The following is a 23,518-nucleotide window of genomic DNA, read 5'->3' as shown; positions in this document are numbered from 1 at the left end:
GTGTCTACCTTAATGAACAATGAATCTATCCATATATGCTATCATAAGAAGCATCACTATTTATTAGCCTCCTCTCAACCCTTGAAATGTGCAATCCCTAACTAAAACAATGTAATCTTTTTTTAAATTTCAAAAGAGACTTTATTCAGGTAATAAATACATTCAATACATAAACCGTGCGAAAAAATCATCTAACGTTTTCGGAGGCTATGCAAATTATTCAATACAGTCTACATACATTGCTCAAATTTCGTAAATTTGTCCCCCACCCTTGCCACTCATGTGGCCCACTGGCATGGAATCCCTTCTCTTATTTTAAGGGGCATCTCCACCACACCCTGCCCCCCATGTCCAGCAGCGGAAGGACCCTAGACTGTGGTCCTCCCCCACCGAGCTTTGGTGTTGGCTGCACCGAACTTCAGTGCGTAACAAAGTAATCTGCCCTCATGTCTCTTGTGTTGATATAACTTGCTGAGGAAATATTCTTCCAGAGAAAAAGCTTTCGACCTTCTGGTCTTCCTTTTTTTGCTCGAATGGGTAAGCAAGAAGATAGCTACAAACTGAAAATTAAAAGCATTAAGCGTTTTGATTTGCATCTGGAGTGTTAACCCTGAGATTTTAAATCTTTTTTTTAAAGCTGCTCTTTAATTTAACCAAGTGGGCATTAATGTTTAATGAAGTGGTTGAGGGCCAATTTGCATAAGTAATGTGATAGAAGAACCAATTATCGCTGGTGTAGTAGAAATTAGGATTTGTTAGCCCTTGAGAGTTGGCAAAGAGAATTCTGAATTTAGCAAGCATAGATTACCAGTACATCTGCTCGGATATAATCTTGTACATTACTGAATGCATTTATCCAGAAAGATGCATAGCACAGTTATTGGTAATGAATGGATAATTATGTTAATCCATGGGCACTTTAATATTCAGAAGGTGATCCCCTTGAAAACACTGATATTTGCAGTGGGTTGGAATATTATCGGCATTTCCCCACAAAACTGTTTGTAAGACCTTGACCGACACATTTTTCTTACTTCTGGTTTATTCTTACTTCACAGGTAACACCATCTCATTTGTAGCAGAATGTTAAAGCTTTGCCAACATCTGTAGAGAGGTTGAGTAACTCAGTTTAAACCATGGTGAGTAAATAATTTTATACAGCTGTATTGTACTCATTTGTATGCTTTTTCATTTTAAAGCATCATTATAAATTTAATTCAAGACGAGCATTACCCATCTGCGTTGCTTCATAACCTGTCAAGGTGCTTTCTAAACACCATTAGACAGATCTTGTTGTCAGTTATGGTTTTGCAAACTTAAATTTATCTTGACATTCAAAATTCTGATGTGCTTAAGAGTTTCAACTAAATATCTAGAACCGAAAGTATATGATAGGAGCAGAATTAGGTAATTTGGCCCATCAAGTCGACTCCACCATTCAATCATGACTAATCTATCTCTCCCTCCTAACCCCATTCTCCTGCCTTCTCCCCATAACCCCTGACACCTGACTAATCAAGAATCTATCTATCTCTGCCTTAAAATATAATTAACAGCCTCCATACACTTCTGGGGCAAAGAATTTCACAGATTCACCAACCTCTGACTAAATAAATTCCTCTCATCTCCTTCCTAAAGGAACAACCTTTAATCGTGAGGTGTCTGAACAATTCTAAATACTACATGCAGTATCTTCCCTTCGCCTCCCCCTCAACATCAAAATAATAACAGCATATACATTAAGGCTAGGGTCACAGAGGTCTGATTAGCTTATTAGTATCTTACATTGAGAGATTTGGAAAAGGCATAAATCATGCAAGTTGTTTGCTGAATGACATTTCTCTTCTATGCAATCTGAAATAATAGTGCCTATGCTTGTATGTTGACTGAATATATTTACATTTGCTGATGGATGATTGTTAAGAAAGCTCTCTCCGTTTCTCATGGATATTTGTGCAATTACCCCTTGCCCTAAATCCAATTCATTTAATAGGATGGTGATGTGGAAAATCATTATGATAAATGTATATTTTGTTTTGCTGACAACTTTTTTTGCCAAAGCTGCATGAACATTTTCTAGTGTTCTTACAGAATGGAATGCTAAATGCCAGAGCTTGCCAGAGTTTTAAGACTCATCTGATCAGTATAACTAAATAATAGGCGCCAGACATATAAAAAATCTTGTTGTTTCATCGTAAACTGCAAAATAGGCACAATTTGTGTTAAATTATATTGATTTATGGGCAGCACAGTGGCCCAGCGGTAGAGTTGCTACCTTACAACCCCAGAGACCCAGGTTCGATCCTGACCTAGGGCTGTCTGTATGTAGTTTTCACATTCTCTCTATGACCGGGTTTGTAGGTTAATTGGCTTCTGTAAATTGTAAAACGCCCCTATTATGTAGAATAGTGTTAATGTACGGGGTGATCGCTGGTCGGCGTGGACTCGATGGGCTGAAGGGCCTGTTTCCACGCTGTGTCTCTAAACAAAACTCAAACTAAAACTCATTATAAACTAAAACAGTCAACAGTTTGCAGCAGTATTATCATTGTGGACTGGCCATTGTAGTTGGGAATTAATTGATGCACATTGCCACAGACATTGAAGAAAACTGCCCATGGAGATATATCAGTCTCTGCGGCTTTGATGTCAGGTGTCAGTTCAAAGTGATTCCTGGTATACTGCAAGCATCTTGCCCACAAGATAACAGATCAGCTAATCATATTAGAAATTCTCATGGAGAACAAACCAGAGAAATAAAACACCATCAAATATTTGACACATTAGTTAACAATAGAGTTTGGGGGCAAAAGGTATATTTTAATAAAATAAAAGGTTTATTTAAATGTCATGCTTTGAAATATTTATTTGCAAGAGATAATATCTGTACACATAAGCCTTAAATGCATGAGAATTTACTAAGCAGTAAGAAGGCAATCTCTTACTTATAGTAGAGGATAATTGGGCTCTACTTAGAGATACCTTAGACAGACAAGCTGCCTGTAATGGCACTTTCTAAACTTTTCAATGTCCATCTACCGTTATTACTTGGGAATGTGGTGGAGATAAAGTTTACGCACTAACAGAGAGCAAAAACAAATTTTCCAGTCGTTGTTTCTTGATTAATTGGTCTTTTATTGAAGTGATAAAAAACAAAGAAATAATTCATAACTTTTCATTCTTACTAACTGTTTCTTCCATGTGACGTCTCGTGAACATGAATGTGAACGTGATTGTGGTAAAAACTGTTGTCCCCACCATCTCTCGAGGTAAACAAAACTCTAAAGCTCTGAATCTGCGCTAGCATCCCCAGATGTAGACACACTCTATGTATCAAATCCCTCCTACCAGTGTATATACAGATAAGAACTAGAAATATCTAGACATGACTATAATATACTGACTTAAGCATAAATGGCTGGCTCCTACACAGCCTTTGGTAAACCTGGGGCAAAAGCAAGTAAACAACTGGACTGGTTCAATGAAAATAATGGATAAATCAAACCTCAAGTAACTGAAACTTCATGTAGTGTACCAGAGCGATCTTACATCCATTTTAAAAATGGATGCCTTTTCCAACATTCCCATATAGGTCCAAAGAAAGCTCCACAAAATTCAGGGTTTGTGGCTCAACCATATTGGAGATGAAATACAGAGTTATGCTGATTGGAAAGACTCTAAAAAAATGTATATGCTGCTCTAAGATCTGGCCACAGAGGATATTTTTAAGGTAGAGATAGATAGATTCTTGATTAGTATGGGTGTCAGGGGTTATGGGGAGAAGGCAGGAGAATAGGGTTAGGAGGGAGAGTTAGTTCAGCCATGATTGAATGGCTGAGTTGACTTGATGGGCCAAATGGCCCATTTCTACTATCACTTATGAACATATAAACTTATGATCTGGAAAGGTAGCTCAGCTACAATGTAATAGTTGAATTCAAGTGAAAACTCACGTTATAGAAAATTGTCTTAAGAAAACAGTTAAGTCAAAAGGAAAAAGTGGATTAGCGGTTCGAGTGTTTCAGACTCACAATCACCCAGCTTTTTCCCCCTGTCATATTTTCATAAATAAAATTCTTTACAATAATTTAACAAGCTAAAACTATTTAAAAAAACTACTGTATGTTACATTGTTTAATTATTGCACAAGTGGTAGCAAAATTGATTGCTTGTCAAAGTTTCATTGACTACCTGCGGTGAAGAAACTGTGGATTGTGTTCTTTGGGAGATGACAGTGCTTGATGACTACGGGCAGGGGATGGGGGGGTGGAATCATGTTTAATTCTGAAGACTTTCTTCTCAGGACGGCAACCACACATCATGAACCCAGCATGCATCTTCCGGTGCTATCTAACACCTCCACCCCCTCCCCCACCCTCCCATTATATTTTCTTTCTTGGAATCAGTTTGTGATGATGCATTTGAGGGAATACCAAATCTAAGTGAGAAAGGAAGAAATTGATATATTAAATGGGGAAATAAAGAGGATAAAGAATGTGCTTAAGTGATGCATAAATATTGAACCAGACCAGTTAACAGAATAGGCTGTTTGTGTGTTAGCTGCATAATCATATATAGTCAGTCCGCACACTTTAACAAAAAGCAAATAATCTTTTTAAAATGGTGTAGACTTTCACTTTATTCTCTGTGCACTAAACAACATGAATGGGGTGAGGAAAATAAACTATGGATAATCATCATGAAATCAATGTCACATAGCGATCACTTGTTGTGAGCCAAGTGGTCTTTATTGTGTTTTACAGAGAACAGCTCACTTGCGATTGGGGAGGGTTCTCCCAGAGTTCTATATATATATATATACTAGACAAAGTGGGGCCCGTTGGGTCCCATGTTCACACGGGAGGGCTGGTCCCCCAATGCAATATTACACCTCTCTATCAATTCCAATATTGCTGGCCAGTGGGGGGGGGGGGGCTTTCTGGAGCACTAGTATGGGTGTTGTGGGCTGAAGGGACTGGTTTCCAGAGGGCTAGTATGGACATTGTGGGCCGAATGGATTCTTGGGCTGGCAGCTCAGTCACTCAGGCCTGGTGGGCTGGCAGCTCAGAAACTGCCAGAAATTCTGCCCAAAACAGGTGAGAGACTGTGAGAGAGAAGGGAGAGAGGGTGGAGAATCAATTTTAGACATTTTTCATCACAGCAATGGAGGAGGAAAGTCTATCCTGGCCTGGATCTCACAGGGAGCAAATGAACGGAGGGAGAAAAATACTGGGGTGAGGTTTAATACTTGCAGGAGGACTACTTATTGATGGGCCGAAGGGACTTCTGGGCTAGTACAGGCCTGATAGGCCAAAGGGGCTCTTTAAAAAAAAAAAAAAGAGAGTGAAATATCAGTGAAAGGCACTTTTTCTGGACTTTTCCTGGCCTGGCACAGGCCTTTTGGGCCGAAATGCTCCTCCTGGGCTACTACGGACATTTTGGGCAAAAGGGATTGGTTTCTTGGCTAATAGAGGCCTTATGGGCCGGAATTAGTGGTTTCAGACAGGCCAAACAACTCATTTCATTTCATTTCCAATTGCATTGCGGTTTCAAGCACAGGGCAGGTTGAATAGCTCATTGCATTTTCATTTCACTTCCATTGGCATTGCAGTTTGAAGCACAGGGCAGGCCAAGCCAAACAGCTGATTGCATTTTCACTTCATTTCCATTGCCATTGCACTTTCAAACACAGGGCAGGCTCACGACAAACAACTGATTGCATTTTCACTTTATTCCCATTGCCATTGCACTTTCAAGCACAGGGCAGGCTCAAGCCAACAGCTGATTGCATTTTCACTTGATTTCCATTGCCATTGCACTTTCAAGCACAGGGCAGGCTCAAGCCAAACATCTGATTGTATTTTCACATCATTTCCATTACTATTGCACTTTCAAGCACAGGGCAGGCTCAAGCCAAACAGCTGATTGCATTTTCACTTCATTTCCATTGGCATTGCACTTTCAAGCACAGGGCAGGCCAAACAACTCACTTCATTTTCATTAAGGGCTAACAAATCATTTATTCAAGTACATTGCATACTCACAGTTTTCTGTAGTTTCCCAGCTCAGACAGAGATTTGTGACCTCTCCCTCACCATCTTGCAGACAACCTGAGCCACGCCCACACTTTTGGGTTTTATAGTCCCTCCCCTCCTACAAGAAGGGGCGTGTCCTTCATGGGGGTGATTGACAGGAGAGAGAATCTCAAGATTTTTTAAAACACTAATAACTTTTATTTTTGATCGATGGGAAAAATCCTCGGGGCCTGTGCAGCGAAGGAGGACTCAAGAGTTTTAATTATATAAATATATATCAGGGCACACCCCTAAGCCATGTGACAACTTCTTCCTGTCAAACCTAGTCACGTGACCCTGCCAGTCCTAGGGCCGAGGGTTCGCCCAGTAAGTGGCTTAACCACTAGGCGGCGCCACAGTCAATTACTTTTTTAATTCCTACTTAAACTTGATATTTTGTCATAATATATACATATTAAAATGTTTACTACCTTTCCACAGATATTACTTTCTGTCGTCCTGCATTTTATTCTCCCTCTGTTTATTACCCTCTGGTGCCACTCCCCTTTTCAAGGTCAAATGTCACAATGGAGTAAAAATGTTCTGGCTACAAGATGAATGAATGAATACTTTATTATCACATGTGACAAGTCACATGGAAATTCTTTGCTTGATAGAAACATAGAAACATAGATAATAGGTGCAGGAGTAGGCCATTCGGCCCTTCGAGCCTGCACCGCCATTCAATATGATCATGGCTGATCATCCAACTCAGTATCCAGTACCTGCCTTCTCTCCATACCCCTGATCCCTTTAGCCACAAGGGCCACATCTAACTCCCTCTTAAATATAGCCAATGAACTGGCCTCAACTACATTCTGTGGCAGAGAGTTCCAGAGATTTACCACTCTCTGTGTGAAGCTTACAATTCTGGAGTCGACTCAAAACACCACCCTTTCCTTCTCTTCAGAGACGCTGTCTGCACCGCTGAGTTACTCCTGCATTATGTGTCTATCTTTAGTACAGCTGGGCCATGTTGGATGGTGTGGGCAAGTTGGGTTGAAGGGCCTGTTTCCATGCTGTATCACTCTATGACTCTGAGTGAACAAAATTGGTCTGTATGTTTCATTAACATAATACAAGATAATTATGGAGTGAAAACAGGGGTGTAAATCTGATTCTTAATCTAGAATGTGCCGAGAAACATTTATAACATTGACTTGAGATCAATATTATAGTGCAGTTTGAATATGGAAACATCAGTTGCACTCTCTGCAAGGTCACCAGAGACTACTCATGACAGATAAAATGAGCTTCATTTAGTAACGAACATCTAACCATGTTTAATGTTTTGCAACCAAGGTAATTGTGTTTTAGGGTTTCCAATAGATATAGATCCAAGTTATATTAGACCAGCTACAATAAAGATATTCATACAATGGCTACATTCATTAAACGTGGGAGTTAAATTAAGATTGCATTATAGAGTTAAACCACCACTTTAATCATGCTGGTGGTTACTTCACATTGAACAATTGGGGTTCTACAACACAAAGCTCTGAAGTTACAAAGTTATTCCTGCTATTGAATTAGTACTGGAAAACCAAATTCAGCAGCCCAAAGTAGGCAAAATGGCTTTATTGCTGATATTATTCAATCTGTTTTTGTCCAATGCAGCAGCAATGAAGCTGGGGTACAATTGGTCTCCAAACCCACAAGCTGTTAGAGAAAATCAGATTTAGCATCATCGGTCCCAGGATCTGGCTCATAGATAGATACACAAAGCTGGAGTAACTCAGTGGGACAGGCAGCATCTCTGGAGAGAAGGAATGGGTGACTTTTCGGGTCGAGACCCTTTTTCAGACTTCTTCAGTCTGCAGTTCCTTCCTACACATTCTGGCTCTTAGATGCTGGAAGCTTGATTGAATTCATTTGAATTTGAGGAGGTTCACTTAACAATTCCTTGTCTTTCTAGGCATTTCCTTGGAATTGAGGAGAATTTGCTTCCACATTGATTTTGGAGATTCTGAGGTGGGTGATAAGGGTGATAAGATGGGTAGGAACCAAAGGCTTTGTCCCAAATGGGACTGAAGCATCCTGATGGGGTGGGTGCATGAGTGGCCTCTCGAACCGCATGGAAGACTGGAATCTTTCCAATGGCACTGTGAAGCAGACTTTGTTGTCAGTGTCATACCAAATTTAAATTCACAGATATAACACGTTATGGTGCAGGAATTCCCAGAACCTAAGTGACAAATCATCCTCTCTACTAGGTGACAACTTATCCTCTATGTTAATCTACAACACTGGTGCCCCACAAGGATGTGTTCTCAGGTCCCTACTATGCTCCATATACACTCATGAATGTGCAGCCAAATACCTAGCCTATACCTAATACCTAGCCAACTCAATTCACAAGTTCACTGCCGACACAACCTTAGTGGGCCGGATATCAAATAATGATGAGACAGTGTAGGAATGAGATTGAGAATCTCGTAACCTGCTGCCAAGACAACAACCTCTCCTTCAACGTCAGCAAGACAAAGGAGATTGTGATTGACTTCAGGAAGCTAAGCAGTACACACACCAGTATTCGTAGATGGTGCCTAAGCAAAGATGGTCGAATGCTTCAAGTTCTTAGGAATAAATATCGCCAACAATTTGTCCAGTCCCACCACATCGAAGCCTCTACTTCCTTAGATGGTATGTCCCCAATAAACTTCACCGATTTCTACAGATGTGCCATAGAAAGCATTTTAGTTGATGCATCGCGGCTTGGTTTGGAAACGGCTCCATCCAAGACCGCAATAAACTGCACGGCTGTGGACGTAACACAGACCATCACACAAACCAATCTCCCTTTCATTGATTCCATCTATACTTCACACTGCCTCGGCAAAGCCAGCAGCATAATCAAGGACCACTCTCACCCCAGTCACTCCCTCATCTCCCCTCCTCCATCAGGCAAGAGGTACAGAAGTTTGAAAAGGCATACCTCCAGATTGAAGGACAGTTTCTTTCCAGCACTTAGCAGGTAACAGAAGCATCTTCTCACCAGCTAGAGTGTGGTCTTGACCTCCCATCTAACTCTTAGAAGACCTTTGAGCTATCTTTAATCAGACTTTATCTCACATTAAATGTTGCACCCTTTATCCTGTATCTGTACACTGTGGACGGCTTGATTGTAATCATGTATAGTATTTTCATGACCGGATACCATGCAACAAAACGCCTTTCATTGTACCTCTGTACACGTGACAATAATAAACTAAACTAAACCTCTCTTTTCCATTTTTCTCCCATTTACTCCAAGGGTCCCGACCCAAAATTTGCAGCATGACGGGGCGTGACGCGGCGTGATGACGTTTGACGCGTGGTGTTTTTACAAGTGTCGCAACATTTTTTGTCGCCGTTGGATTTTGAAATGTTCAAAATCTTTTGGCGACACTGATATGACGCCTGCAGTCACTGAAAAAAGTGAGACAGGCCCTTTAATGTGAATGACCACAGTCCGTTCCCAGGGTAGAGGATTCTAAAACTAGAGGGCATACATTTAACGTGAGTAGAGCGGTTTATGGGGGGGGACTCAGCGGCAACATTTTTACTTAGACAGTAGTCTGTATCTGAAATGAGCCGTCAGTGAAAGCTACAGAAGTAGATACAATTACAACTTAGATATTTGGACAGATATATGGATAGGAAGGTTTAGAGGTCTATGGGCCAAATGCAGACAAATGGAACTAGCCCAGTGTGCCAACTTGCTTGTGACTCTATACCACATTGCCTACAGGATTAATGGATGGTGAATAGTAAAATTCCAGCAGGACGTCAAACCATGTTAGGACTTTAACAGTGAATGGTAGTTCTCTAGGAAGTATTATAGAACAGAGGGATCCCAAAGTACAAGTTCATAGTTCCCTGAAAGTGGCGCCGCAGGTGGTGGGATGGCTTTTGGTATGCTCGTCCTCATCAGTAACACATTGAATTTAGAAATTGGAACATTATATTTAATTGTACAGGATTTTGGTGAGGCGGAACTTGCAGTACTGTATTCATTTCTAGTCACAAAAGTGGATGGATGGATGGCATTTAACAGGAAAGTGAGCAGCAAAGATATATGAGAATATTGCCAGGATGCGAGAGACTGAATTAAAGGGAGAGAATGGGCAGGCTCATCTTTTATTCCTTGGAGTGCAAGACTGAGGAGTGCTCTTAGAGAGCTGTGTAAAATCATGAGAGGCATAGATAGATTAAATGAGACTAATCTTTTTCCCAAGGTTGGGGAAATCAATAACTGGAGGTTTAATGTGCGTGGAGAAAGATAGGGAGGGACAACTTTTTCACACACAGAATGCCCTGCATATGGGATGAGCTGCCAGTTAAAGTGGTTGAGGTGGGTACAATAATAATATTTAAAAGGCATTTGGACAGGTATGTGCATAGGAAGGAATTAGAGGGACATGGAGCAAATGCGAAAAGTAGGACTAGAGTCGGCAGGTATCTTGGTCGGCATGGACGAGGTGGACCGAAGGGCCTGTTTCTTTGCCGAATAACTCCATGGCTCAATAAAGGGGGAGGGGAGTAGTGATCAGGAAATTTACCGTGAAGAAAGGAATCGGACTGTTTCATTGTCATAATTGTCAAGTCTGTTTCATTAACGCGTGCAAAAACAAATCAGCAACAGACATTAATGGTGGGATGTCCGACAATAAATGTTTCTTGTTTGCTTTCTTTAATTTTATTGTTACAATATCCAGATTTAGGTCCTGCATTAGATTCCTCTGTGATGAAATAAGATCAAACAGATTTTGGATTTAACGAGTTCAAGATTTTTGGCATACTATATTCTTTTTGACCATGGGTTCGTTCAATGGACATGCTTGCCTGCTTTTTTTGGAGCTGACTTCATTGCCTCTTCTGCTCAGCCGACAGTAACATCTGCATTGCATTTCCTCGGTCACTTGCTATATACAGATATGCAACTGGCCTCAATCCGATGGCTAATTAACCATTGCATCACTGACAGGAGGGCACGGAAAACTTCTCAAAGGTTTGGGTTTCTTGTGATAGACCGGACTTTTATTAGTTGGTAAATTCGTACAAAAGCATCCTAACTTGGCTATAATAGAGTCAAATTGAACTGTACTAGAAAATAAAGAGTTGAGTTTCTAATACATTCTTAACTCAGGTCTCTTTAACCCAATGTCTGAAATACATGCTGGCTGCTCGACAGCTCAATTCCTGGCATAAGCTACAATTTATACAGTAGGTTCATCTATGGTTAGCTGAGGATAGTGCCTATATTAACAGATGCTGCGTCTCATAGACTGTGTGACCAACCATGCTTAAATATGTGGTCTCTACCCAGTGGCTTATTAACCATTTCCTCACTACCATTAGGGCTTCAGAGTCTTACAGTGTGGAAACAGGCCCTTCGGCCCAACTTGCCTATGATGACCAACATGCCACAGCACACTAGTCCCACCGGGCTGTGTTTGGCACATATTCCCCTAAACCTGTCCTATCTATGTACCTGTCAAAATCTTTCTTAAACATTATGTTGGTACCTGACTCAATTAGCTCCTCCGATAGCTCGTTCCATACATCCATCACCATTTGTGTAAAAAAAAAATACCCACTGGGTTCCTATTAAATCCTTCCCAATCACCTTAAACCATTGTCCTCTAGTTCTTGATTCCCCTACTCAGGGCAAAGGACTCTGTACATTTACCCAATCTATTCTTCTCATGATGTTGTACACCTCCATAAGATCACCCCTCATCCTCCTGCGTTCCATGGAATAAAATCCTAGCCTGGTCAACGTCTCCCTATAGCTCAGTCCATTGAATCCTGGCAACATCCTGGGAAATCTTCTCTGCACACTCTTTCCTATAATATGGTGACAAAATTGAATATGATATATATTAAATTTGGCCTTACCAACCAACGTCTTATATAATTGCAACATGACCACCCAACTTCTATACTCAATACTCTGACTGATGAGGGCCAATGTGCCAAAAAGATTTAGTTTTAGGAGTATTATTGTAATGTGTACTAAAGTACGTGAAAAGCATTTTTTAACATGGCATCAGATCAGATCATAGTTTAGTTTTAGTTTAGAGATACACTGCGGAAACAGGCCCTTTGGCCCACTAAGTCCACACCGACCAGCGATCCTCACTCATTAACACTATTCTACACACACTAGGGACAATTTACACATACACCAAGCCAATTAACCTACATACCTGCAATACCTACATACCTACATTCAATTTTGGTGTTGAATTTCTTTATTAATACTGTGTTGTATTTTTATTAGTGTGCTGCATGGACATCAGAATTTCCCCTGAATAAGGGGATTAATAAAGTATTTATCTATCTATCTATCTATCTATCTATCTATCTATCTATCTATCTATCTATCTATCTATCTATCTATCTATCTATCTATCTATCTATCTATCTATCTATCTATCTATCTATCTATCTATCTATCTATCTATCTATCTATCTATCTATCTATCTATCTATCTATCTATCTATCTATCTATCTATCTATCTATCTATCTATCTATCTATCTATCTATCTATCTATCTACCTGTACGTCTTTGGAGTGTGGGAGGAAACAGAAGATCTCGGAGAAAACCCATGCAGTCACAGGGAGATCGTACAAACTTCATACAGACAGCACCCGTAGTCGGGGTTGGACCCAGGTCTCCGGCGCTGCAACTGTGAGGCAACAACTCTACCGCTGTGCCACCTTCCCGCTCACCTATATTACTGTACATAAATGCAGTCAAGTCAAACTCAGGTACAATAGATAGAGTAAAGGGGAAGATACAGAGTGCTGAATATAGTTCTCAGCAATGTAGCGACTCAATTCCATAAATAAATTTCAATGTCTGCAAAGGGGTAGAGGTGAATCGCACAGTACCGAGTTTAAGGAAGGACCTGATAACAGAGGGGAAAAAGCTGTTCCTGAGTCTGGTAGTGCACGCTATCAAGCTTCTGTACTTACCATCCGGGAATAGGGAGAAGAAGGAATGACTGAGGTAGGACACATCTTTGATTGTGTTGGCATCTTTCCCTAGGCATCGTGAAGTGTGGATGGAGTCAATGGTGGGGAGTCTGGTTTGTGTGATGGACTGGGCTACATCTACAACTCTGCAATTTCTTGCGGTCTTGGGCTGAGCTGTTCGCAAACCAAACTGTCATGCAACCCGACAGTATACTTTCTATGGTGCATCTGTAGAAGTTTGTAAGGATCATTGGAGGCATGCTGATTTCCTGTCACCTTAGGAAGTCGAGGCATTGGTGTGGCTTCTTGGCTGTTGCATCAATGTGGTTATTCCAGCAGATCGTTGGTAATATTAATGCCAAGAAACTTGAAGCTCTCAATCATTTTCACTTTGACACTGTTGTAACCACCACACCTCCTGAAGTCAATAACAATCTCAATTCCCAATCTCCAGCAGTATCTTTTTTCACAGCTCCAGTGGGACCTTCATCAAGAAACAGCAGAGACAGCATAAGGATGAATCGCCTTATCCCACAGAGTGCAGAGGGTTTGCCTGATAGCAGAAAAGACAGAATTCCATGCATTTGCAACCCTTATGATCTGGAAAGGCAACTTAAAATGTAGTTACGTGGCAGTCTATATCATTGAGAAGTCTCCATAGCTGGTAAAGCTGCAAGCATCCGTGCACGCTTCACTCCAACAGGGAATTCTGCTTTCTAGAGTAGGGAGTATTTATGATCATCCTAATGGAATAATATGCAACAAACTGTGGAATTTTGCAGAGACCTCCAGCATTGGCCTGGGAAACAGCAGAAACAGATGCGGAGAAATTGGTCCCAGGTGCGACCAGTTTCAATGCGCAAATCACACATAAGAGCTACTCTCTTCAGAAAACCGGGCACACGCGGGTCCAATTTGTGAGTACTTGGGTAGGAGAGATATTCTCTCATCACCTACATCTTCAGTCTCGGAGGCAAGAGAGGCACCACTTTCCAAGACACTGGACCAGACACCTCCAGATTATATTGACCTCAGTCCATCTAACAGTTCTCTGGTGTCATCTGTACGTGATGGCATTATCAACCTATGCAATGCTCCTCATTGCCTTACTGATGAAACTGGAGCAACGCTGCACAAGGTAACATGTGCTTTTATAACACCCTGCAAACCCGGAGCAAACCCCACAGCAAGTAGGCCAGGAGACATGTATGGCATGTCACAATATCACCATCTGTATCTCTCAATTTCCTTTCCCCTGACTCTCAGTCTAAAGAAGAGTCTCAACCCGAAACAGCACCTCTTTGTTTTCTCCAGAGATGCTGTCTGATCCGCTGAATTACTCTGGATTTTGTGTCTATCTTCGGTTTAACCCAGCATCTGCAGTTCCTTCCTACACAACAGGGACATAGATGCCATGATGTTTGCACATGGCTGCTTGGAGATGCTATGCTGAATATAACTGTCAAAACACTGCTGAGCATTGCAGATGTTGGGTGACTTCTGTGTGAATCATCAGGCTGTGTCTCACCACGGTATGGGGCCTCCTCTACATTGGTACTTTGCTGTGTCAAACTGTGGCAGGTCTTATACAATCAATGGTAGAGACCTGGAGGTTGTAGTGGTGCAGAGAGATCTGGGAATACAGGTGAATGAATGTGTGGAATGGGTCACGCAGTTACTGGCAACTGTAGTCTCCCATCAGGGATTGGCGCAAAACTCTTGATAGCGGTTTTGGTGCAATCCTGTCAGAAATCGATCCATGTCCCAGCACTACCATCAGCGCTAAAGTGATAGCGTTCAACAATCCTGATACTAGTGTTAGCGTAAACACACAGAAGAGGTTCCCACACAAATGGCATCAATACATGACGGTGAACCTCAACACCATTGACACTGATATTGAGCTGAATGTAACAGGGCCTTCACACACTCTTGCCATCACTATCACTGTCTAAGTGTTTTGGGACAGGAACCTGTGTTTATAGGTCTATTTTATTGCTGAATGTAAGAATTTAATTAGTCTGCTGTTGGCACATATGACAATTAAACACTCTTGACTCACTTTTGGCTCGAGAGACAAATTCTAAAATATCCCTTCAGTTTTGCTCAGAATCTGCTTGAATTGACGTTGGTTAGGACCTTTTCCTCTCTCTTTCTTTTAATATCTAGCTTCCAGCTGAGACTTTGCAGAAGTGGTGTCAAGCAGAAGGGCTGTTTTGTTTTATGGACTCCTGTTCAATTGGATCTTTGTCTAGGCCTGTGATCATTACATCTCAAAGCTATCAATCTACCATGCATTTGACTGCTGCTTCCAGCTGTAAAAGATATATCATGCATATCTAACACTGTATAAGATGTACTGTAAGAGCACAGTAAAAGATATCTAACACTGTCCCAAAGTCTGGCCATATGAATGAGCCTCAGGTCCATATCAGCACACAATAGAGACCTTGTTTTTCTTTTGTTTTTTTCTGTTTCTATGACAGGATGGGAAGTGATTACATTGGCCACACCTGGTCACTAGGCTGATTTTTCCATTACACAATGCAGTAAGATTTGATACACTACTTCCTGTTTAACATTCACCAGGAAAAACATTGTACAGAGAGCTTAGGTCAAGTTCCACAGCAATGTTTAAATAGGCCAAGAAAGGGAACACAAATCATTCCTGCTTAATATGTCTTAGGAAGACACAAAAAGCTGGGGTAATTCAGCAGGACAGGCAGCATCTCTGGAGAGAAGGAATGCGCAACATTTCAGGTGGAGACTCTTCTTCAGATATATCCTTGCCTCAGTTTGCACGTGCTCAAGAAAAGAGATAGTGGGGAACAAAACTGCTGTGGAAGAGCAACTATGAGGAGACGGTCCTGTCATGAAGACTGACATTCCAGCTCAGAGCATGGGCCACAGCAATAGAAACATTCAATTAATCATTCACGCAACAAAAGCTTGTCACTGTACGTGGCAATAAACTAAACTGAATGTGATAATTCCATGAAGGTAAAAAGGAATCAAGGAAGAAACCCATTGCAGAGGTGGGAAAGGCAGGCAGTGGGAACTAAGATGCACGGGAATTGTCAGAGGGAGAAAAGAGTTAAGTTAATACTCTAAGTGTGAACACTTTTGGAATCCATCACTTGTTTGCTCTCTCACAGAATGAGGATGTCCATCAAGGTGCAACATTTATATTTTATAATGCTGGTATATGCATTCAAATCACATTATTTTACATTAATGGGCAGTTCTAAATGCATACTGAAGTGTGCATTTTCTGTATATTTGCTTCAGAGCAATGTTTAATACTCAATTAGAATTTGAAGAAAATTAACCGTACTGCTCAAAGTTGTATCTATTAAAATGTCTTTGGAAGGCTAACCTATTCTCTGGCATTTTAATGGCTTCTCTAGCTTTCCTCCCATTTTGATACCACAGAAAACTATATACAAACAATGTTTAACAGCAGGTCCCTGCTAAACAGAGAACAGAATAACTACTGTTACTAAAACATTAAGCTGGCCTCAATTAAATTAAAACCAGCAACTGGAAAAGTGGATGTTCTTTATCCCTTGCTGTGTAGACTTGCTGCCACCTTGTGGTAGACACTGGATTCTGCAGGATGAAGTAGCAGGAAACAGCATAAACCACTAAGATAGACACAAAATGCTGGAGTAACTCAACGGGTCAGGCAGCATCTCTGGAGAGAAGGATTGGGTGATGTTTCGGGTCGAGACCCTACTTCAGACTGAGAGTCAGGGGAGAGGGAAGCGAGCAATTCAGAAGGGTACAAAGAGAATGTAAGGTGTGAAAATGGGAGATCAAAGCAGGCAATGAACAAGGAAATGTAGAATTTTAGTCAGTCTGAAGAAGGGTCTACAGTGAAATTAGTCAAAGAACTAGCGTGTGGAGGGACGGAGAGAGAGGAAAAGCAAGCGTTACTTCTTCTTCTTCTTCTTGCGTATGGCGTGCATAGCCTAAAGTTGTAGGACAACTTGTTCTATTTGATCTTACTTGATTGTGCACGCCAGGTTGATTTCATTCGTCGAAACAGGGCGGACCACGTGAAGGTTGCAATCTTTCACTACAAGCGTTACTTGAAGTTAGAGAAATCAATATTCATACCGCTGGGTTTTAAATGGTTTCCTTTAAATGCTTTGAAATGGCTGTTCATGGTAGTTAAAATTCAGCATTGAAACGAGCTGCATCCAGGAACTTTGAGACTGCAAGCCTTGAGAATTAAGGTTATTAGAATAAAGCTGAAAAGCCAAGTACTACAGGTGCGAGGGAAAGGCAAATCAAGCACAGAAAATGCTGGAAATTTGCAACAGTTTAGCCAGGAAAGAGACAATTTAATTTGAGGGGTGAAAAACTGGTATTTAATGGATCTGGTACTCACTTGGAACCAGGAGGCTGAACTGGCTGGAGTACAGAAAGTTGCAGAAGAAACTGAGCCAGAGATGGGTACTGGTCATACAGTAGATTGCCTTGGCTACTGTGGATTCTGCAGTGGTCAGGGAAACGCATGTCAAATATAATGTTGCAAGTACTCTGCTTAGAAGTTGTGGGTTTATGCGTAATATTGAGGTGCTGGAAAACAACTTGGTAAAAAGGATTAACTTTGAATTGGGTTCTGGTAATGCCTGATTGCACTTCAGTCTTAATCTTGGTGGGGACTGGAAGCCAGCTTATATTTATTTCATGACAATGAACCACAAATAGGACTAAATGTATCTCAGTGAACCAATCTTCTACACCTCTTAACAAAGATAAGAGGTCTAAAAGTTTAGAGCCCATGCGATCTGGGGCTATATGGCCAAATGGATCCAAAATGGGATTAATAATAGGAGTCAGAGAGGGGTGGTGGATGGTTGCTTTTCTGGATGTCTGTGACATATATTTTAGTTTAGTTTAGAGACACATTGGGGGAACAAGCACTACAGTCTATCAAGTCCATGCTGACCACAATCAAACATATACTAGTTCTAAGGTACACAAAAATGGTGGAGAAACTCAGCGTGTGCAGCAGCATCTATGGAGCGAAGGAAATAGGCAACGTTTTTTTGGTCCGCAAGAACCTACCTGACCTCCCGGTCACTCAGCACTTCAACTCCCTCCCATTCCCCATCCGACCTCTCTGTCCTGGGTCTCCTCCATGGCCAGAGTGAGCAACACCTGAAATTGAAGGAACAGCACCTCATATTCCGCTTGGGGAGTCTGCATCCTGCGGGCATGAACATTGAATTCTCCCAATTTTGTTAGCCCTTGCTGTCTCCTCCCATCCCTCAGCCCTCGGGCTCCTCCTCCTCCTTTTTCCTTCCTTCTCCCCGCCACCCCCTATCAGTCTGAAGAAGGGTTTCGGCCGGAAACGTTGCCTATTTCCTTCGCTCCATAGATGCTGCTGTACCCGCTGAGTTTCTCCAGCATTTTTGTGTACCTTCGATTTTCCAGCATCTGCAGTTCCTTCTTGAACATATACTAGTTCTATCTTTCATACTAGGGATAATTTACGGAAGCCAATTAACCTACAAACCTGCACGTCTTTGGAATGAGGGGAAAAACTGGAGCACCTATAGAGTAATTCAGAGTAATTCAGTGAATAGACAGGCTCACGCCGACCAACATGCCCATCTACACTATTCCCACCTGTCCGCGCATGTACCTGCTCAATTGTCTCCAGCAGTTTGTTCCATACACTCTCCACCCTTTATGTAAAAAGGTTACCCCTCACGTTCCTATTAATTCTTTCCCCATCACCTTAAACATAAGTCTTCTTGTTCTCGATTCCCCTACTTTGGGCAAACGACTTACCTGATTTATTCCTCTCATAATTTTATATTCCTCTATAAGATCACCACTCATCCTCCTGCGCTCCAAGGAATAAAGTCTTAGCCTGCTGAACCTCTCCCTATAGCTCAGGCTCTTGAGTTCCACCCAAAGGAAACCCGTGCAGTCACAGGAGAAATGTATAAACTCCATACAGACAGCTCCCATAGTCAGGATTGAACCTGGCTCTCTGGCACTGTAGACAGTAACTCTACCGCTGCAACAAAGGTACCACAATGTTTCATTGCTGGGACTTTTGATGTTTGTGATATATACAGTGCATTCAAAAAGTATTCAGACCCCTTCACTTTTTCCACATTTTGTTACGTTACAGCCTTATTCTAAAATTGATTAAATTCATTTTTTTATCATCAATCTACACACAATACCCCATAATATAAAAGCAAAAACAGGTGTTTAGAAATATTTGCAACATAATTCAAAAGAAATAACTGAAATATCACATTTACATAAGTATTCTGACCCTTTGCTATGACATTCAAAATTTAGCTTAGGTGCATCCTGTTTCCATTGATTATCCTTGAGATGTTTCTACAACTTGATTGGAGTCCACCAGTGGTAACTTAATTTGATTGTACATTGTACATGACTTGGAAAGGCCCACACCTGTCTATAAAAGTTCCCATAGTTGACAGTGCATGTCAGAGCAAAAACCAAGCCATGAAGACGAAGGAATTGTCCGTAGACCTCCGAGACAGGATTTTGTCGAGACACAGATCTGGGGAAGGGTATAAAACAATTTCTGCTGCATTGCGGGTCCCAAAGAGCACAGTGACCTTAGGTGCATCCTGTTTCCATTGATGCTTCCATTCCGTCATTCTTAAATGGAACAACTTTGGAACCACCAGGACTCTTCATAGAGTTGGCCGCCCGGCCAAACTGAGCAATCGGGGAAGAAGGGCCTTGATCAGGGAGGTGACCAAGAACACGATGGTCAGTCTGACAGAGCTGCAGAGTTCCCCTGCGGAGATGGGAAAACCTTCCAGAAGGACAACTATATCTGCAGCACTCCACCAATCAGGCCTTTATGGTAGAGTGGCCAGACGGAAGTCACTCCTCTATAAAAGGCACATGACAAGTCCACTTGAAGTTTGCCAAAGGACTCTCAGACCATGAGAAACAATATTCTCTGATCTGATGAAACCAAGATTGAACTCTTTGGCCTGAATGCCAAGCGTCACATCTGGAGGAAACCAGGCACCGCTCATCACCTGGCCAATACCATACCTACGGTGAAACATGGTGGTGACAGCATCATGCTGTGGGGATGTTTTTCAGTGGCAGGAACTGGGAGACTAGTCAGGATCGAGGGAAAGATGAAAGGAGCAAAGTATAGAGAGATACTTGATGAAAACCTATTCCAGAGCATTCAGGACCTCAGACTGGGGCAGAGGTTCACCTTCCAACAGGACAACGACCCTAAGCACACAGCCAAGACAATGCAGGAGTGGCTTCGAGACAAGTCTGTCAATGTCCTTGAGTGGCCCAGCCAGAGACTGGACTTGAACCCGATCGAACGTCTCTGGAGGGACCTGAAAATAGCTGTGCATCGACGCTCCTCATCCAACCTGACAGAACTTGAGAGGATCTGCAGAGAAGAATGGGATAAATTACCCAAATACAGGTGTGCCAAGCTTGTCGCGTCATACCCAAGAAGACTTGAGGCTGTAATCGCTGCCAAAGGTGCCTCAACAAAGTGCTGAGTAAATGGTCTGAATACTTATATAAATGTGATATTTCAGTTATTTCTTTATAATTACTTTGCAAAAATTTCTAAACACATGTTTTTGTTTTTTTTATTATGGGATATTGTGTGTAGTTTGATGATAAAAAAAAATGAATCCATTTTAGAATAAGGCTGAAACGTAACAAAATGTGGAAAAGGTGAAGGGGTCTGAATACTTTCTGAATGCACTGTATTAACCACTTTTATGTCAATGTCGGTGGCATGATAAGTCAATTTCAGGATGACATAAACATTGGTGGAATTGTGGATAATCTGGAGAGTTGTCTAACATTACAGCATGATAGAAATCAGCTTGAACATTGGGTGGAAAAATGGCAAATGGAATTTAATCCCGGCGAGGCCAACCAAGGGTAAAACATACAGATTAAATGTTAGGTTTCTGGGCTCTGTTTATTAACAGAGGGTCTTTGAATGTGGCCAATGAAAAAAATGGCCATTAAAATGTAAGACTTGGAACATTATATTGCAACATCATAAAACATTGGTTGGGCAATGTGGAGTATTGTGTGGATTCCTGGTAACCACATTAGAGGAAGGATGTGATTACAGTAGAGGAGATTTGTCTGCATAGAAAATAGGTGCCGGAGGAGGCCATTCAGTCCTTCAAGCCAGCACCGCCATTCATTGTGATCATGGCTGATCGTCCCCAATCAATAACCCGTGCCTGCCTTCTCCCCCATATCCCTTGATTCCACTAGCCCCTAGAGCTCTATCTAACTCTCTCTTAAATCCATCCAGTGATTTGGCCTCCACTGTGTAGAGAGGAAACTGAGAGGATGCAAAATGCTGGAGTAACTCAGCGGAACAGGCAGCATCTCTGGATAGAGGAAATTGGTGACGTTTCAGGTCAAGACCCTTCTTCAGACTGTAGCATGTCGCTTGTATAGGACCAGTTCAGTTATAAGGAAAGATTGGATGGTCTGGGTTTGTTTTCCCAGTAGCAGAGGAGACTGAGTTATGGCCAGAAGGATTACTACACACTATGAGGGGGAGATATAAGCGTGTCAGGAGAATCTTTTTTCTCACAAAGGGGTTGTTTAAGGCAAGAGCATTTTGTTTAAGGTGAGAGGTAGAGGGGTAAGAGGACATCTGAGGGGAATTTTTCCACAAGGAGCATGCTTGGATTTATAGTGGTGGTGGAGGAGATGTAACGACCATCTAAACAAGCATTTAAAATGCCAAGGCATTGAAGGCCATGGATCCAACACTTGTTACTGGGATTAATATAAACAGGTGCAATGGTTGGTGTGGCCTCTTTGTTGGACAACTCTAGAACGCTACAAGACAAAAGCTCATGGAACGAGATGACAACATCTGGCAAAAACAACAAAAATCAAAGCAGCTCTGTATTAGGTTTCACGCTATTACTGAAATGAATGATTGCACCACCTTAGTTCAATTTTCAGGGAAGGAGGAATTTACTTGATTATTATCAGGGGGTCAATGCTGCAATACCACTTGATTCAAAGGTTCAAAAAAAGGTTCAAAGGTATTGTATTGTCACAGGTACCAATTAAGATGCCGTGAAACTTGATTTACCATACAGTCAAACTAAAAAAATCAACAAGGCACACAACTACATAAAAGTTGGCCATTGAGGGATATGGATTCTTTATAGCACAACTCAGCTGAGATCAACTTACCCAGGACTGGAACATGTCCTCACCTCTGCTACATACAATGCTCTCACTGACTAGATTCATGCCACACACAGAATGTATGTAATTCAATAGAGACTCATTTTTACAACAGTCTCCAACCATATACTGGTTTATAACATCCTATGGCATAGCTGGTAGAGCTGTTGCCTCAAAGCTTTTGTGATCTGGGTTCAGTGCTGACTTCCATTGCTGAAGATGTTTGAGGTTGTACATTCTCCCTGTGACTGTGTGGATCCCCCTCACTCATCCCATCCCATCCCACACCCCTCCTAGGTGGCTCCCATCCCTTTGGACATCCCTAAGGGTTGGAAACTTAATTGAATAGTCTAAAATGCCCCATGTGTAGATGAATGGCAGAACTAATGGGAATGTAGGGAGAATAGGATCTGGAGAAAATTAGTTGGGAATGGGATTGTTCTGTAAGATGGCATAGACTCAAAGGGCCAAATGGCCTCTTATGTGGTGTGGATAGGTACAGGATTAAATAATTAGTCTCTCCTATTTTCCAATTAGAGTTAGCATATCAGGGGAGTTCAAACAAGTCCAGCAATTGATAATTGCACAATAAAGAGATAGCTTTGTCAATGTTTAATGTTCTAACCGATTGTCTGTGATCATAAGAAATCAGCAAAAGAGTAAACATCATCTGGTTTACATTGATCATTTTTGAAATAATATCCAAGCTTTATCTACTCATCACTACATAAACTACCAAGAATTCCGGAGAAATCATTAATCCTAATATTTACTTTGGAGACACTGTCTGCAACATATTTGTTTGTCTTGACTGGTGCCTTGTGTATATAGTTCAAAAACTCATTTCTGGTGGATATCCAGTCACACTGATGTCTGCTCCACATTGTAACTTAATTAAAGTTAAGGACCAACCCACCTCTCTGCCATTTCCCAACCCCCATCACCACCAGTTCTTTTGCTAAACCAACAGCGAAAGCCGCAATCTAAACGTTAACATATTTTTTTCACGACCCGCTTCAGTGTTTGAATTCCAGAGATGCATGAAGAGGAAATGACAACTCAGGACGCAGCACAGATCCAACCCTAGGGACCGACTAATAGTCATTGCAATTGACATAATTAATTCCATGTGACCGCAACAGATCCAAAACAATGGACACTCTATGTTGGTTCTTAGGAACCATTTAAACTAATAAACTGGTTGGGAGGGGTGACTGTTGCTGTCAGACAGAATGTGGATGCTGGCAGACTCTC

This window comes from Amblyraja radiata, chromosome 11, assembly GCF_010909765.2.
Source record: "Amblyraja radiata isolate CabotCenter1 chromosome 11, sAmbRad1.1.pri, whole genome shotgun sequence".
Classification (NCBI taxonomy): domain Eukaryota; kingdom Metazoa; phylum Chordata; class Chondrichthyes; order Rajiformes; family Rajidae; genus Amblyraja; species Amblyraja radiata.
Note: the sequence above shows the minus strand (reverse complement) of the source record.